Source organism: Mauremys reevesii, linkage group 2 (genome assembly GCF_016161935.1).
Source record: "Mauremys reevesii isolate NIE-2019 linkage group 2, ASM1616193v1, whole genome shotgun sequence".
NCBI lineage: Eukaryota > Metazoa > Chordata > Testudines > Geoemydidae > Mauremys > Mauremys reevesii.
This window is the reverse complement of record NC_052624.1, coordinates 40,683,310-40,701,276: the sequence shown is the minus strand read 5'-3', so window position 1 is coordinate 40,701,276 and position 17,967 is coordinate 40,683,310. Positions and strand designations below refer to the sequence as shown.

Below are 17,967 nucleotides of genomic sequence, written 5' to 3'. Positions count from 1 at the left end.
TCTATTGCCTCAAAACCTCACCTAGAGCGTTATGAGGAGCAGCAATGAAAACGTACAGTACTAGTCAGTTTTCAGAATGCTGCAGCTTAGGAAAGCCATGAGCAGCAGCACTGGAGTTGTCTACAGATTAGGGTATGTTTACAATACAAAGGGAAATAAATTCCTGCTCATGGAGATACACATGATGAGAGCTAGCCTGGGTGTATCTGTACGAGCATGAGTGGCAGGAAGGGCTAGTCAACCTGAGTACATGCTTATGGTGTAAGTCAGTGGTTCTCAACCTTTGCGGACTACAGTACCCCTTTCAGGAATCTGATTTGTCCTGCACACACCAACTTTCACTTCACTTAAAAACTACTTGTTTACAAAAATCAAACAAAAATACAAATGTGTCACAGCTCTATTACTGAAAAATTGTTTACTTTCTCCTTGTTACCATTTAGTTATAAAATAAATCAATTGGAATATAAATATTGTACTTGCATTTCAGTGTGATTGTTGAGCCTCTTTTTCACTTGTGAGGCATATCATTCTGGGAGGCAGTGAAGCAAGAGCAACAATTACATTTTTCTCCACGTTGATTCTATTTCTGTAGCCTGTTGTAAAACTATGCAAATACTGTATCTAAATAAATTGACATACCACCTAGAAGACCTCTGCGTACCCCAAGAGTACACATACCCCTGGTTGAAAACCACTGGTCAAAGTGGATCATAGGAAAGCTAGCTCCTCCCATCACCAGAGCTACACTGGTATCTTAGTGCGCTAGCTCACTCAGAGTTGGTCTACAATACCATTTAAGTCGATGTCACTTACATCACTCAGGCCTGGTCTATACTATGGGCTTGGCTACACTGGCGCTTTACAGCTCTGCAACTTTCTCGCTCGGGGGTGTGACAAAACACCCCCCTGAGCGCAGCAAGTTACAGCGCTGTAAAGCACCAGTGTAAACAGTGCCCCAGCGCTGGGAGCCACGCTCCCAGTGCTGTACGCTAATCCCCACAGGGAGGTGGAGTACGTGCACTGCTGGGAGAGCTTTCTCCCAGCGCTGGCGCCGCAACTGCACTCGCACTTCAAAGCGCTCCCATGGTAGCGCTTTGAAGTTTTGAGTGTAGCCAAGCCCTATCATTTTAGGTCAAATTTAGCAGCGTTACCTCGATTTAACCTTGGACCCGTCCACACGACGAAGCCCTTTTTTCCCCCCCAACTTAAAGGACTCTTTAAATTGATTTCTTTACTCCACCTCCAACAAATTAGCGCTGAAATCGGCCTTGCCAGGTTGAATTTGGGGTAGAGTGTGGATGCAATTCGACAGTATTGGCCTCCGGGAGCTATCCCAGAGTGTTCCATTGTGACCGCTCTGGACAGCGCTCTGAACTCAGATGCACTGGCCAGGTAGGCAGGAAAAGTCCCACGAACTTTTGAATTTCATTTCCTGTTTGGCCAGCGTGGTGAGCTCATCAACACAGGTGACCACGGAGTTCCAGAATTGCAAAAGAGCTCTAGCATGGACCGAATGGGAGGTACGGGATCTGATCGCTGTATGGAGAGACAAATCCGTGCTAGCTGAACTCCATTCCAGTAAATGAAATGCCAAAACATTTGAAAAAGTCTCCAAGGGCATGAAGGACAGAGGCTATAAACAGGGACTCGTGGCAGTGCCATGTGAAAAATTAAAGAGCTCAGGCAAGCCTACCAAAAAACCAGAGAGGCAAACGGCTGCTCCGGGTCACAGCCCCAAACATGCTGCTTCTATGATGGCTGTACCGCCTAGAATGGCATGCAGCTCACCAGTACCCCAACCCTGTGCTTTGACTCCGTGTACCCAGAACCACCCACGACACTGTTTTTGCCCCATCAGGCATTGGGATCTCAACCCAGAATTCCAATGGGCGGCGAGAACTGTGGGATAGCTACCTATAGTGCAATGCTCCAGAAGTTGATGCTAGCCTCTGTACTGTGGACACAGTCCACCGACTTAATGCACTTAGAGTATTTCTAAAGAACGACTTCTATAAATTTGACCTAATTTTGGAGTGTAGACATACCCTCAGGGGTGTGAAAGAGACCCCTGCCACGCGCAAGCGACGCAAGTTACAGCAACCTAAGCACTGTCCACATCGGCGCTTTGTCGGTGGGAGATGCTCTTCCGTTGGCATAACTTGTCTTCACCTGATGAGCTACAGCGCTGCAGCTGCATTGGTGCAGCTGTGCTGATGTAGTGATGTAATATAGACTTGGCCTCAGAGCTAGTGTGGCTATGTCTCCTCAAGCTGGAATTTATATGTACACTAGAACTGGAGGTATATCTTTAGAAGCACAGTACTGCATAGGTTTACATGTGTTCATGTCTGGAAAATTATCTTAAGTATAAAGGCTAAAAGTGTGGAGGGTCACCACTAATATGAACCTGATTTTGTATAAGATGATGGCCCCAAACCGTGAAAGCTTATTTCTGCCAAGTTGAATTTTCAAACCCTGGAACCAACCAGAGAAAGGAACGGGGAGTTTAAAAACAGCACCATGAAAATTTCATTTCTAAGGCCTGGACATGCAATAGTTCCTCCCAAGCCCATGAAATGGTTAAGTTGAAGAGAGGCAGGAAGAAAAGGAGAAGAAAACACAGGACACTCACCCCAAATTATTCCAAAGAGACCAGTACATCCTTAAAACAAATCTCTCTTCAGCAATTCACTAAGAACAGGAGGGCAAAGAAATTCATAGCAATTGCTTTTGCATAACCTATTAGGATCAGATAACTGGTGTGGGGGAAGGGCAAACAAGAGCATTAGCCATCATACACAGCCTCACTGTACAGAATGGCTAATATTTAACAACTTAATATTATGACAAGCCTTTTAAAACTAACATTTAATGAATTACAATAAGATGCAGTTTTTCCTATCACATGAGGAAGAGGATCATTCCAGAGCACGCTCCTTTAAAAACTGGGACAAGCTAGTTCTAAGGCTTTGCAACACAGTGGCAGAAACATCTGGTGCAACAGTCCCTGAAATGGGTTCTGACAGAGAGTAGGGGCAGCTGATGCCATTTCATTCACCCACTCTACTAATATGAAGAAAGCTAACCACATACTTCATGCATCTATTCAACCTCTGCCTGAAATTATCTTTAATAAACGAAAGATCAAGGCCCTGACCAATTCAGAAAATATTGCATCAGGCTGAAAATATATTAAGACATCTGAAAATAAAAGGTCAGAGAAAACTTCATACTGCCACAAAAACTCCCTCTGCTGTGTCCTTCATGTACCTTCTGAAGCAGTCCATGCCTTTGTAAATATTCTAGGAACATCAAGCTACCAGAGCCACAAGATGGCATTCTAGCTTCGTTTTTAAAGTATTCTAAAGCCAGACAACACATTGACATCACTTAAACTGTATTTTCAAAGTAGCTGTACAATACAATGAAAACTAAGTACAGAAACCCAGAACACTAAAAATTTAGCACTTTATTCGTTTTTCAAAAAGTCTTGGTTTAAGTACTTTTTTTTCCACGGAAAGGAAGAATTTTTTTTTAATTTTTTTTTTTTTTTTAAAACAAACCCCCCCCATTTTGTTCTGAATGTGATAATATTCAAATTTTAGAATGGAAAGCATTTCATATAAAAATAAAAATCACAATACACCTCTACCCCGATATATCACTGTCCTCGAGAGCCAAAAAAAATCTTACCGTGTTATAGGTGAAACTGCATTATATCGAACTTGCTTTGATCCACCGGAGTGTGCAGCCCTGCCCCCGGAGCACTGCTTTACTGCCTTATATCGGGTCGCATTATATCAAGGTAGAGGTGTATTTCAACTTTTGCTTCTTTTTATTTTAAAACTGAAATTGCTATTTCACTAAAATCTAGTGAACACATTCCTAGGTTGAGACATCCCAGAATGAAACCACCAATACCCGTTTATAGATTTCATTGAAGGTGGTCACTTGTGCATACTTCTCATGCCTAATTTCTTAACTTTTATCATTCTATTCCAAGGTATCAGGTGTGCTGAAAAGGAAAAAGTCTTCATGTTTGATGTATAGTCAGCTCACTACTTGAAAGGTGCCTGATTACCAGCCACAAAGGGAGACTGAAGTCCTATATTCACAAAGCAGGTATACTCTTGCCATCAGCTTCTCCACAAACACTCCCCCACCAATGACTCAACCCTGATCATTTGGCAATCAGCTCTATCAGCGGGAGCAGTCCTTTCCAGGCTCAGTCTACCAGTAAGGCTCTATACTGCAGTGACTGCAGTTCTGCAGTGTGTATACTTGTCCACTAGAAAGTCATTCCATATAGATATGGCCCTACAAAATTCACAGCCATGAAAAACCCGTCACGGACTGTGGAATCTGGTCTCCTCCCGTGAAATCTGGTCTTGTGTGCTTTTATCCTCTGCTATACAGATTTCATTGGGGACATCAGCGCTTCTCAAATTGGAGGGCCCTGATCCAAAAAGGAGTTGCAAGAGGGTCACAGTTATTTGGGGGTGAGAGGGTGTCACAGTATTGCCACCATTACTTGTGTGTTGCCTTCAGAGCTGGGCTTACTGCTGCGCTGCTGCTGGCCAGGATCCCAACTCTGAAGGCAGCGCAAAAGTAAGGACTGCAATACATGCCACCCTTACTTCTGTGCTGCCTTCAGAGTTGGGATCCCAGCCAGCAGCCGCCACTCTCCAGCAGCAGCGCAGAAGTAAGGGTAACAGTACTGCAGCCCTCCCCTCGCCCCCATAACCTTGCAACCACCCAAAAATCCTTTTTGCGTCAGGACCCCCTACAATTACACCACCATGAAATTTTAGATTTAAATAGCTGAAATCATGAAATTTAAAATCCTCTGACCATGAAATTGATCAAAATGGACCATAAATTTGGTAGGGCCCTACATATAGAACAGTGACCAGAGGTCAAAAGATGGCAGCTTTCGGTTCTGTTAATCTTAGTCTGGATTTAAACCACTAACCTAGAAGTGAGACACTATCTAGCCCAACACGCCCCCCCCCCCCCCCCCGCCCACACACACACACACACACCCCTCTACCTGTGGGAGGAGAGCCCTGCTTCAGTAGGCCTTAAGACCATCAGACCAGAGGACTGCATGTGAGGAGCCTATACACCAACCTAGCATCTTTGAAAAAATCAGGCCTCTTATTTAGAAGTCTAAATTTGGCTTTAGCAAGTCTTAGTTTCCTGGTTTTCACAATCTTGACCTTAACATTTAATACTTAGAAAGTGTGATGCATTTAAGTTTTTGGTGTGGATAAAAAACTCCGCCTTCACTTTTCAGACCTCCCCAGGCCCAGCCATAATTGCCTTTCATGCACCCTCATGCATGAATCTGAAGATTTCACAGACTTTTAAGCCAAATCTCTTTTTTTTTTTTTAAGTTTGCCTTCTGGTTTTAGAATCTCTAGGAGTCACATTTTCAAGCTTTTCTCTGCAACTATGAGGGCTACTCTTTCCAATAACCCTTTGCTTTCTGGTCTAGTCCTGTGAACTTCCTAACCCTGCTACTGGGCTGGATAAGACCTAGCATGCTTGTTATTTCCCACATAGGCTAATGGTGACGGGCCTCAAATGCTGCCCGCTGTTGGAAATCTAAATCCCTTGGTGCCACTTTAGCTCATATGTTTTGGGAGAGCCCCTGTATCAAAAATTGCTGGTATGAGGTAGGTCTTGGATCTATTCCTGATACCTGAAGATTACCTGGTAACAAGGCAGCATGGTTCCAACGTAGAGCTTTGGTCACTAAAAGAATTAATCCTGCTAAAATGGAAAAGTCGATCCCCACCAAATATTGATGCCTGACTCAGTGATGACTGACCTTGCAGCTAATGAACAGCTGACATTCCACAAAAATGGAATGCCCAAACCATTCAAAGCAATTTGGGCTGACTTTTTAAGAGGTCTATGATTAACGTAGACCCTGAAGATAGATGTGTCACTTCCCCTTCCCTCCCTTTATCCAAAGCCAATTTACTTTGTGTATTATGATCAATTTGGTATATTTGTATTTGGAAAAATAAGTTATAATAAAAAAATATTAAAAACAAACAAAAACCCACTTACTCTTTCACTCCAGGTCCCTTCCCCCAGCATTCCAAAGCCTACTCTTTACAGTCCCTCTCTAATAAGTCTCTAGATAGAACTTTCCTGCTAATCTTAGTGTAAAGTTATTTTTAAAAAAGATGTGTATATAATATACTGTATATACATCTATTTAGCACACACGTGCACACAGTTAAACCCCAAAACACACCTGACATGCCCTAGCAAGAGACACAATATAATTGGAATTCAAGTCATTCTGGAGACATGGGGCAGGGGCAGGGAGAGAGAAAGAGGATGGTCAACCCTCAGAAAATTCTACCTAGGGATGAAATGTGGTTCAGGAAATTTCAGGGAAACTGGTTTCTTTGGGGGAAAATGAGAGTTGGGGGAAGGATAAAAAGTTGGATTTACAATAGTAAGTTAGTGGCCATCTTAACTATGGAGCTGTTACCGCTGCTCTCAATTCAGAGTGGAATTGCAAATACCCCATTAATGGCAGTATTTTTTGTTCATGTGTTAATAGAGAGTGAGGTTCTCTACATCTGCTTCTAGCAAAGTTACAGAACATGCATCTTACAAGTGCACTTACCAGAAGATAAAATTAAGCTCTCGGTTGTGGTGTTTTAAAAACTTCACTGTAACAGGGATCTTGTACTATTCTTATTTTTCTTTATATTAAATCCATCAAAATGGGTAAATTAAAATGCAGATGGAGGGCTGAAGTTAATGCTGCCTAATTAGGTTATGCCTGGCCTCTCCTTCCATTGTGCCTAGCTACTTTTGCATACAGTTCTGGTAGCTTTACACCAGAGGTTCATAACCAATATAGACAACAAGCAGTTTACTCAACTGCTGTCTGTTTTGAATGAATGTCAAGTCACATTGTATTAAAGTACTAATGGCTGTTGATGTATGGGGAAAAAAAACACATGCCTCATCATGAGTCATCTGAAAAGCAGTCTACACAAAAAACACTCGAAAAGTACATCCTAGAGAACAATCCTATACTGGAAGGGGGAGGGACCAGATGACTCAACAGGTCTTTTGCAATGCTATCTTTTGACTATTAATCACAAAAGTTGAGAGTGTATAAACAATTTTATTACTACTAATGCTGGACACAGGACCACTATTATCACAGGCGTTGGCTTTTTTCAAAGTGCCAGGGGGTGCTCGAACACGGGCTCTGCCCCTTCCTCCAAGGCCCCATCCCCCCTTTCCACCCCCACTCCGCCTCTTCCCACCCAGTTCTGTCCCCACCTGCCAGCGCACCGCGTTCTCGCTCCTCCGCGTCCTCCTCCTCAGTGGATTGTGGCGGGCGGGAGGCGCAGGGAAGAAGCGGGAGGCACTGATCTGCGGGGCCTGCCGGCGGGCAGAAGGAATTGGTGGGCTGAGCACTCACCATTTTTTCCCCCGTGGGTGCTCCAGCCCTGGACCACCCACGGAGTCGGCGCCTATGACGGTTATTAACTTAAACGCCAGCATAAGAGGTGGTAATGGAGGCAGAACTTTTTTGTCCAGATGCTGGAATAATTATAGGCACTGATTTAAAAGTAGAAATGTTTTAAAGTGACAAAAACAGAATGAAATAATGTTCTGATATATTTTGGATTACTCAAGGTGGTCATTTAATACACAGAAAAGAACTAGTATGATACCCAAATGCTTCTTGTGAGGTCTACAAGAAATCAGCAACTAAAAAATATTTTAACAATTATTTGTATGCCAGTGGCACCTAGAGGACCCATTGTACTAGTTAATGCACAAACATTGTGAGAGATGATCTCTGCCCCGAGGACTGTATAATCAGACATTTGGTATTTCCTCCATTTCACAAATGGAAACGGAGGCACAAAGAATTAAGGCCCCAATCCTGCATCCATATGCATATGCTTAATCTTACTTGCTGTGATAAATGAAGCATGATAAGTACACATTTGGAAAGTAAATGTAGAGGATAAGGGACAAAGGCAGGGGTTCTCAAACTTTTTGCTGGTACTGCCCCATTTTAATTCCTCCCAGACAGCATTGAGGATGCCATTTGAAAGAGCGAAATGGCATCCTCTGCACAACGCAACCTCATATGTATGGTGCGTGCAAGGTCATGCTATGTGGAGGATGCCATTTTGAAGAGCAAAATGGCATCTGCCATGCAGCGTGACCTTGCATGCCCTGTACATCCAAGGTCACGCTGTGTGGAGCAAAATGGCATCCTTCACACACTTGCAACCCACAGTTTGGAAACTGCTGAACTGGTGGCATGTCCACACTGCAGCCAGAGGTGCGACTGCAGCACACAAAGACACACCTAAACTAGCTTTAATCTCGGTCTCAGACTTTAAAGTCCAAAGGGACCATCATGATCATCTAGTCTGACTTGTACAGCACAAACCACAGAACCTTACCCACGCACTCCTGTAATAGGCCCATAACCTCTGGCTGAGTTACTGAAGCTCTCAAATCTGGAGTTAGATTTCAAGTTACAGAGAAATCCACTATTTACTCTAGCTCAAACCAGCAAGTGATCCGTGCCCACAGTGCAGAGGAATAGGGGGGGAGGGGGGAAAAAAACCAACAACACAGGGTCTCTGTCAATCTGACCTCAAGGAAAATTCCTTCCTGACCCCACACATGGTGGTCAGTTAGACCCTGAGCACATGGGCAAGACTCACCACCTGGGAAAAAATTCTCTGTAGTAACCCAAAGCCCTCCTCCATTAGTGTCCCATCTCTGGCCCCTGGAGATATAGCAGTTGCAGATGGGCCATGTGTCATTGTAGGCCATCTCATCCTATCATCCCCTCCTTTAGAGGAACTCCACTAGTAACTTCATCCAGCCTGACAGGTCACCTTTCAGCATGATCCATTTGTAGTCTCCTTTAATGAGTTCCTTACCTTTCAATTCTTGTATTAATCCTGCTGTGGCCTGATTGCATACTTCTGGTTCCAAATGACGTGTGTGGTTGACTGGTCAGTTCGTAACTCTGGTATTCTACTCTCTCTCATTAACCACTCAAAATTTGTTCTAGAACCTTGCATAAAATAAATAAATAAATAAATAAAATAAAAAAAGAGGTCAAACTAATGGGCCTGTTTCCCAGATCACTCCCCCCCCATCCCCTTTTTAAAATAGAGGTATTATATTTGCAATTCTCCAGTCATACGGTACAAACTCTGAGTTTACAGATTCATTAAAAAGGCTATTGGGCTTGCAATTTCATATACCAATTCCTTTAATATTCTTGAGGGAGATTATGCAGGCCCGCCGATTTAATTACGCTGTCTGAGTTTGACTTCTACCTCAGATGTGGTAATTTCTCCTTCCGTATCCTTGTTCCCATTAGCCACCCTGCCATTGCCCACAATTCTTCATTACCCTTCTTAAAAACTAAGGCAAAGCATTCATTTAGCTGTTGGATCACAACTAGATTATCTTTCATCTCCACCCCATCTTCAGTGCTCAGCATTACCACTTCTTTCCTTGTTTTCTTTTTAGATATACATCTAAAGAGCCTTTTACTATTGGTTGCAATTTTCTTTGCAAGGTCTAACTCTGCTTGGCTTTTGGCAGTTCTCACTCTTCCCCTACGCTTTCTTGAGGTAGCTCTCCTTGCTGATCCATCCCTTCCTCTACTCCTTGTAGGCTTTCTGCTTTCTCAGTAAGCAGTTTGAGGTGCTTGTTTATCCATTTGGGTCTAGCTAGCTCATGTACCAATCGCAGTTACGCTATGGCAGCATGGATTTCAGTATGGGATAGCTGCCCAAGGTGTCAGGTGGGCTTGTACAGCCCCTGATGAAGACTGTACTGCTGCAGATATTCTGCTATGGTACCCACCCCTCCCAGGTTAAAGCTAGCTTAGGTATGTGCCAGCATACTGCAATCACACACCCCCTCACTGCAGTATAGACATACCCTATGTGACTTGTTCAAGGCCAACAGGATGGTTCGGAACAATCAAGCATATAGTTGGCCTCTAACCACATAAAATTATTACTATTATCCTCTTCTTCCTCCTCCATCTTAGCATGTGTCACACACTTGTGTTTCATCTTAAAATCACAACCTCTCCGAGAAGAGTATCTTCCTATGTGTTCATATAGCACCTAGCACAATGCTGGTGCTATGGGTTCCCAATGCTGACTGCAGTCTCTAGCAGCCTCCAGTAGTAGTAAACAATTATAGCACCAAAGTAGGACTACCACTGGTTGAAGTCTCAATTAGTTTTCTACACCCTTAGTTGTCTTGCTTACTGGATTCTTAAAGTATCTTTTGGGCTGACATTTCTCCTTGTTTTCATCCCAGAGGTGAAGAGAAATCTTTCTACTTACTGCCTAAGGTTCAAGCACGGCATTAAACCAGTGCCTTTTCTTTGAGGAACATTTGCTTTTCCTTTTAGGCCAAGGAAAATAAATACCAAAAAGCTGTTATTTCCATACTAAGATTGAGATTTTAATTACATAAGAGTCAAGAAATTGAGAATGAAGAGTTCTAACACGACAACCCTATCAAATTGTGCGTGTTCACTTCTCTAGCTAGGGTCTTTTGATATGCAGACACAACTCTAGACAGCATAACAGCATTCAGGAAATATTATGACATCGGAAAGGAGCTATTTTTCCAAATTGCTCTTCTTGTAAGCCTAAGTGACCAATTATCACTCCTCTCTTTTCAAAGCAAGCTAGCAAATAACCCCAATGCTACCTTTCAGCTTACACTACTCTAGACCTTAGTCAGCTTTCAAAGGCCAGGACAAGGTGCAGAGGCATCGTTTATTGCTCTGGTGGATGGTCTGCTCCGGTCCATAGACACAAGAACTACACCCATGCTCACTCTCCTGGCCCTCTTGATACCATTATCACCAAGTTCTCCTATCCTGTTTCCAAGAGACTATATGATGAGCAGCCATTTCTCTGTTTATTGTGGAGGAGGGTGAAAAATTGTTTGTGTTAACCTCTGAGGATAGGACAAGAAGCAATGGGGTTAAATTGCAGAAAGGGACGTTTAGGTTGGACATTAGGAAAAACTTCCTGTCAAGGTAGTGAAAGCATTGGAATAAATTGCCTAAGGAGGCTGTAAAATCTCCATCACTGGAAGTTTAAAAGCAAGTTAGACAAACACCTGTCAAGTATGCTCTACAGAACACTTAGTCCTGCCTTGAGTGCAGGGAACTGCAGTAGAAGACCTCTCGAAGTCCCTTCCAGTCCTACACCTCTATGATTCTAAGCTCTTGTGATTGTCCCAATCCACCTGAGAGATCACTGCTTCTTCCTTGACTACAACGTCTGGTTGACAGCTATGTTCCACTGGAACTATCAAACCATCAATCAACAGACAAGTTTGAGAGACAAATTTGTCACAGTAGCTGAGCTGCATCACTGGACTCACTTCAAGCAGCCATGGACCTCACAGCATTCAGAACTAACTACAAAATACACTCTTTCAATTTTATTTTCCCTCAGTAACTCCCCATCCACTCAACCACAGGAACTTAAAACACTATCTAGGTTTTATTTCACTAGATTGCTGATGAGAAAGTCATGGTTCTTCCTTTACTTGTTGAAGTTTGATACCTACAGCAGAAGGGATTTTTTGCGGGGGGCTCTGATGGTTACCCTGTTACTTATTACTTAAATGTTCAGATGTCATAGGCCAGATATACACTGAAGACTGAATTTTGTACATTTAAAATCTCTTTAAACTAAGCTTTGCTGTTATCTCAGATGTGCACCTCTAGTGATTCATAAAACTGCAGTTATTTCTGCCACTGAAGAGCCTACTGTAATTGCAAACATCCAAGGGGAAGAGCTACGGTTCAGCATCTAAACACAATGAAACCTCTTTTTTAAGTTACAGCCGTACAAGAGAGAGGGGGCTAATGCAAAGGAGAGAGAACGCTCTGCTATGGAGCTCTGGAAAATATTAACATTTATATTGTGCTAGGATCCTAAGGCCACAAGAAGAAGTGAAAAGTTCATAAGGTAGGAACTTAAAATCAAAAGCAGAGTCATTGCTGAAGGCCGTATGGAAGAAATCCCACCCAATCAACAGATGAGGTATTCTTGACATAAGGGGCAGGAAAGGCATACTGAAGCTATGCCCATTATGCCTCAGTTCCAGATATCCTGAAAAGTCAATTTTTTATTCCACCCCTCTAGACTTCTTTTCCCCTTCATTCTTAGTTTCACACAGCAGGTTATTTTAGATAACAGTTAACAGCTAACTCTGAAGAAAAAGTTCCTTTCCTTTAAAAAAAAAAAAATGGGAAATTAACAGGCAAACTCCACACAGAGCTGTGTGGAGCCAAGATAAAATATTGCTGGTCTGAATACCACCAACATGAAGGAAGTAACTAAGGAAGACATCGTTGGCATTATAAGAATGCCACTACAGTGCCAAAGATTCTCAGTGACCCTTGAAAGATACCTTATCGTTATAACATGACAATGCCATTCAATTTTAATCTGTCACTATACTACACTAGACAGGACAACTATGCCAAAGCAACTATGTGAACTCCCTGTGAGAAGATATAACATGAACAAAATAAGAGAACCTTAATAGCATGCAGCAGCATTGTAACTGGCAGAAATTAACATTTAAGAGTAAAACAAGTTACAGTAAAAACTGTTTTATCTGGCACTTCACCAACCAGAAAGCACTATAAACCAGCATTTCTGATCTTCATTGCAATTCCAGTTTATAGTCTGGTTGGCATGGGGCCGGCAGGGGGCTGGGGTGCAGGATGCCAGATTTGGGGGGTGCTCACTTCGAGTGGCTCCCCACACGCAGTGGTCTATCCCAGCTGCTCCTAGGCAGGGATGCGACATGCAGCTCTGCACACTGCCTCTGCCCACAGGCACCACCCCCTCATCTCCCATTGGCTGCAGTTCCCAGCCAATACTTAGGCAGATTACTACTCCGCTATCATGCTTCAGCACCCATTCTGTCATCTTGATGGTAGTATTTGCTAGTACACAGGTCACCTGAAAAAACTAACTTTGAAGTCTATCCTTACTGTTGTGTCAGCACCCAAGAAAACAAATTTTGTGGTAAGAAAATAATTACCATGTATTAATTAAAAATCCTGAGTTTTAATATGTTAAACTATTTTTGCCAAAAGCAAGTATTCTTTAAATTACTTAATGTCAAGGAAATTTAAGTTATGATGGTTTTTGATTGCATGAACCATTACATTATCTACAGAGAACTCAGAAAAGAGCACTCTCTGCATAATATCACATTGTGAAAAAGAGTTCCTGTTCCATCATAGTGTAATTAATTACACTATAACCTCAGAGTTACGAACACCAGAATTACAAACTGACCAGTCAACCACAGACCTCATCTGGAACAGGAAGTACACAATCAGGCAGCAGCAGAGACCAAAAAACAAAACAAAAAACACACCACATGCTAATCGAATACAGAACTGTGTTAAAAGTAAACTACAAAAAAACCCAGCATTTTTCTTCTGCATAGTAAGTTGTATTAATGTTCAGTTGTAAACATTTGAAAGTACAACCATAATATTTTGTTCAGAGTTAGAGTTACAAACAAACAATCTCCATTCCAAAGATGTTAACTCTGAGGCTCTACTGCAGTGGTCCCAACGCGGTGCCTGCGGGCGCAATGGCACCTGCCAGGGCATCTATGTGCGCCCACGTACTGGCCGGCGGACAAGCATCTGCTGAAATGCTGCTGAAAAGCGGCATCACCACCAAGAGGCGTCACCGCCGAAATGCCGCTGATTTTTGGCAGCGACACCTCTTGACGTTGCCGCTTCTCGGCAGAATTTCGGTGGATGCTTGTCCGCCAGCCACGGTCCTCGGTGGCTCGTCGTCCGGTGCCCACCACCTGGAAAAGGTTGGGCACCACTGCTATATTGTATGAGATAATTAACACTCAAGTTTAGAGTTTGTCTCAGAGTACAGATCTTGAATCCTCAACAGAACTTTAGTTACTTCAGGTTCCTTTGCTTCAAACTGGAACTATTACTAAATTTATCTTTGATTTTGATAAAACATTGTAAGAGAAAATTAAGAAAAGGTCTGAGTGGATCACAATCTTTTTTCACTTCTCTAATCCTTAGATTTTATCTCATGTTTCCATGAGAAAAATCAAATTCCTGGTATTCATTTCTTGGGGCAGATAAGCGTTCCTGTTCCCAAGCACAACTGGAACCTTTATTAAAGGTCTAATTTAATAAATGCTAACAATTGCATTTTAGGCCTGTTTTGGTCTCATCCATGATACTTGTAAGGTATTATGCATTTTCAGTGTAAATTTGTAAAGAAAGATTTTATACTAGATTAATAAATGCACTTAGATTTCCGAGCCCAAGAAAGCAAAAAAAAAACCTTATCAAGAGTATACAGTTAATGTATAAAGTTATCTACAGTATAATTTGATTAAAGCTCCATATGCCTGCCCATTGGCACAACATGCTGCCATGGATAGCTACCACACGGAATTACACAGATTTCACGTTTGTCTGCAGTCCATGGGATCAAGATTGGTCTCCTAGATGGAATTTTTTCTTCTTATTTTGTCCAAACATGAGTGTGAGCTACAACACATGTAAGAGAAAGAATGTAACTGGTCTCCTGTATATATGAGTATGAGATGCATAAAACTGCAGTAAGTCACACAAATAGTGTAGCAGCTTAGGAGACAAAGTCTATGGATACCACAGTTGTGTGTTAAGTGATTTAAGAATTTAAGTTTAACACAGTTCCATATTGGTTTAATTTTTTTGAAGAACTGAAGTTAAGGGGAATATCTTATCCCAATGGGTAATCAGATTGCATTAGTACTGAAATATTAAATTTATTTTGTCTGTCAGATATGAAAAATCAAAGTTTCCAGCTCTTTAGCTGGCATATGTCAGCATATAAAAGAGAAACTATTTTATAATTTATTTACACAGATCTAGGCCAGACAGTGCCTCTCAATTCTAGAGAATTATGTATTATTTGGAACAGAACCTCTGTCCTTTTTCCTCTTCTAGTGTAATAGCTTGACCCTCTTTTGTTTCATCTTATTTTCTGTATGATTTCATACACACGTGTATAGACCAAGTAATCACACGTTATTGTTCACACAGCCTCCAGCATGATTCAAGTATTTGAGGATTTTAAAAGCATGTAAGGCTAGACTACACCACAAACTTAAGTCAGCTTAACATAGCTCAGGGCTATGAAAAACTTCACCCCGTGAGACAAAGTTAAGCCAACCTAAGCCTCAGGGTAGCCACTGCTAAATCGATGGAAGAATTCTTCCATCAACCTAGCTACTGCATCTTGAAGAGATGCATTTACTACAGCAACGGAAGAACCGTTGCTGTAGTAAATGCATCTCTTCAAGATGGGGGGAGGGATAGCTCAGCGGTTTAAGCATTGGCCTGCTAAACCCAGGGTTGTGAGTTCAATCCTTGAGGAGGCCACTTAGGGATCTCGGGCAAAAATTGGTCCTGCTAGTGAAAGCAGGGGGCTGGACTCGATGACCTTTCGAGGTACCTTCCAGTTCTAGGAGATAGGTAATAATTGGAGATATACCAGTTACCTTCCACCACTGTAATAAGCATCTACAATACAGTAGTGCAGCTGCAGTGTTTCTAGTGCACACATACGCTTAATATTGACTTTACTCTGCTCCCATTGATTTCAATGATAAAACTCCCATTGACAGGGTGGCAGAGTTAATTAATACTTTAGCAACCACTGAATTTCTTACTTCCAGGAGTCTTAATTCTCAACCTTACTATTGCTTTAAACAGGGGTTTTGCTACCATTACCTCTAGTAGGTGTTACAGGAAGCACTGCTGACAATTCAGTAAACTACTGAGTGCTTAACAGACCACAGAAGTAGGGAGTAGTATGTCGGAGATGCCAGGCCAAACTCAGCCCTGGCATAAAAAAGATCAATTCAACAAACTCTCATGCTAGAATTTAATATGCATTTCAGATTAAATATAAAGCCAAGGTCCTGATCACCAGCAATCACAGAAGAGCCATGAAACCATTCATAGGAGCATTTACCCAGGGGGCTAAGAAACTATAACTCATTGATTTTTAAGATTAATATTACAATGTTAACTAGAAGTGTTTCATTATTTCCTATCAGTAGTCCTACAACCAAAGACAGGTGGGCAAACCACTCCATGGCGGCCCCCACCCCCCTGCAGTCAACTGGGATTCATCCATGCAAATCCATTTGCAGAATCACAGCTCTATTTGCTACAATTGATATTTGGTTAACACTGTGGGTGTTACAGATTTTTCATTAATATGGCGGTTCATAGTACAAAACTCAGCAATACCCTTTTAATTAGACCAATGCAACAGAAAAATTCATATACAGAAAAGTGACTTTACAGAACATAACAGTGAGAAACCATGACCAATTCACTTTTTATATTAGCAGTAATTTTAAGTAACAGAAAATCATGATCATTTTTACATTGCAGTTTAGCCTACTGATGAGTTCATAAAGTTATGAGATGTACAATCAGGCCCTAAGTCAACTAGCCCCTTGAAATCAATAGACTCACATGAGCAGAGACTGGCTCGGGTAAATAAGGGTTTACAAAGCCACTTTGACCCTGATTCAGTGACTAACAGAACACATTAGTCGTTCTCACTGAAATCAACAGTTCCATTGGAAACTCTCCAAACTGAAATCAGCGGCACTACACATACACATTTATGAACCCGACTAAATTGGAGCTTTATTTTTAATCATGTGTTTAGACAGTGATGCTCTAAAGGAGAGAGAAAAATATAAGAAACTAAACTACTACCCTGATGTCAACAGGTTCAGAGCACCGACAGCTTCTATCAAAGTTGATGGGAGTCAAAAGTGTAGATGCTTAGCATTTTGCAGATTCAAAGCTGCTGAGTGTACTTCAGAAATTAAAAATAAGTTATTGACTTAATAAAGGGAGCAGGAAGAACTCAAGTTGGGCTCAAGATGTGGCTTTTGTAAAAACAGTCTTTTACAAGATCTGTAAGCGTCAAGCAGCCCAAAAGTCAGGTCTGGACTATATTTAGTAGTTTCAAATTCAGAGAAGCATTTTCTAGTCTGAAAACATTGTTCATCTGGGTGTATACCCCATATTAGTGTGCCCATTAAAAAAAAAAGTTTGGATATATTTCAAATTCTCTTTTACCTGAAACTGTCAGGTAGAGTTTGGTCAGCAGGAAAATGGATAAAAAAAAAGTAAACTAAATTTCCATGAAATTTTCTGAAATTTCCTTGCTCATCTCTGCCTAAAAACAACAGGAATCTTTACATTAAGTTAGAACTGCGCCAGTATGGTCCTGTGGGTAGGACACTGAACTAGGACTCCTGGCTCTGCCCAGGGCCTGCTGTGTGGCCTTGCGCAAGTCTTATCACCTCTCCTCCTCTATTTGCCCTCCTCCATCCATCTTGCCTATTACGGGCTTGTCCACACTTGGGGTATGTCCAGACTACCTGGCAGGTAGTGATCAATCTATCAGGGATCAATATACCGCGTCTCGTCTAGACACGATACATCGATCCCCGAACGCGCTCCCATCGACTCCGGAACTCCACCAGGGTGAGCGGCGGAAGCGGAGTCAACGGGGGAGCCACGGCCATCAATCCCGTGCCGTGAGGATGGGAGGTAAGTCAAAATAAGATACGCAACTTCAGCTATGGGAATAGCATAGCTGAAGTTGCATATCTTACATCGCCCCCCACCATCCCCCCAGTGTAGATCACGCTTTACAGAGACACCCTGTAACACTTAGTGAAGAGAATACCTATGCTGACAAGAGAAGCTCTGTCTACAGCAGGGTTTTGGTCAGCCTAACTGCATCATTCAAGGATGTGGATTTTCCACACCCCTGAGCGACCTAGTTATACCAACGTAAGTATGTAGTT

General features: G+C 42.1%; 1 protein-coding gene across 13 annotated transcripts in view; it reads right to left on the bottom strand.

The window, feature by feature from the left end:
* Positions 1-17,967, bottom strand: part of RSU1 (Ras suppressor protein 1) — a 190,241-nt gene that overhangs the window by 170,749 nt on the left and 1,525 nt on the right. The window lies entirely within an intron of this gene.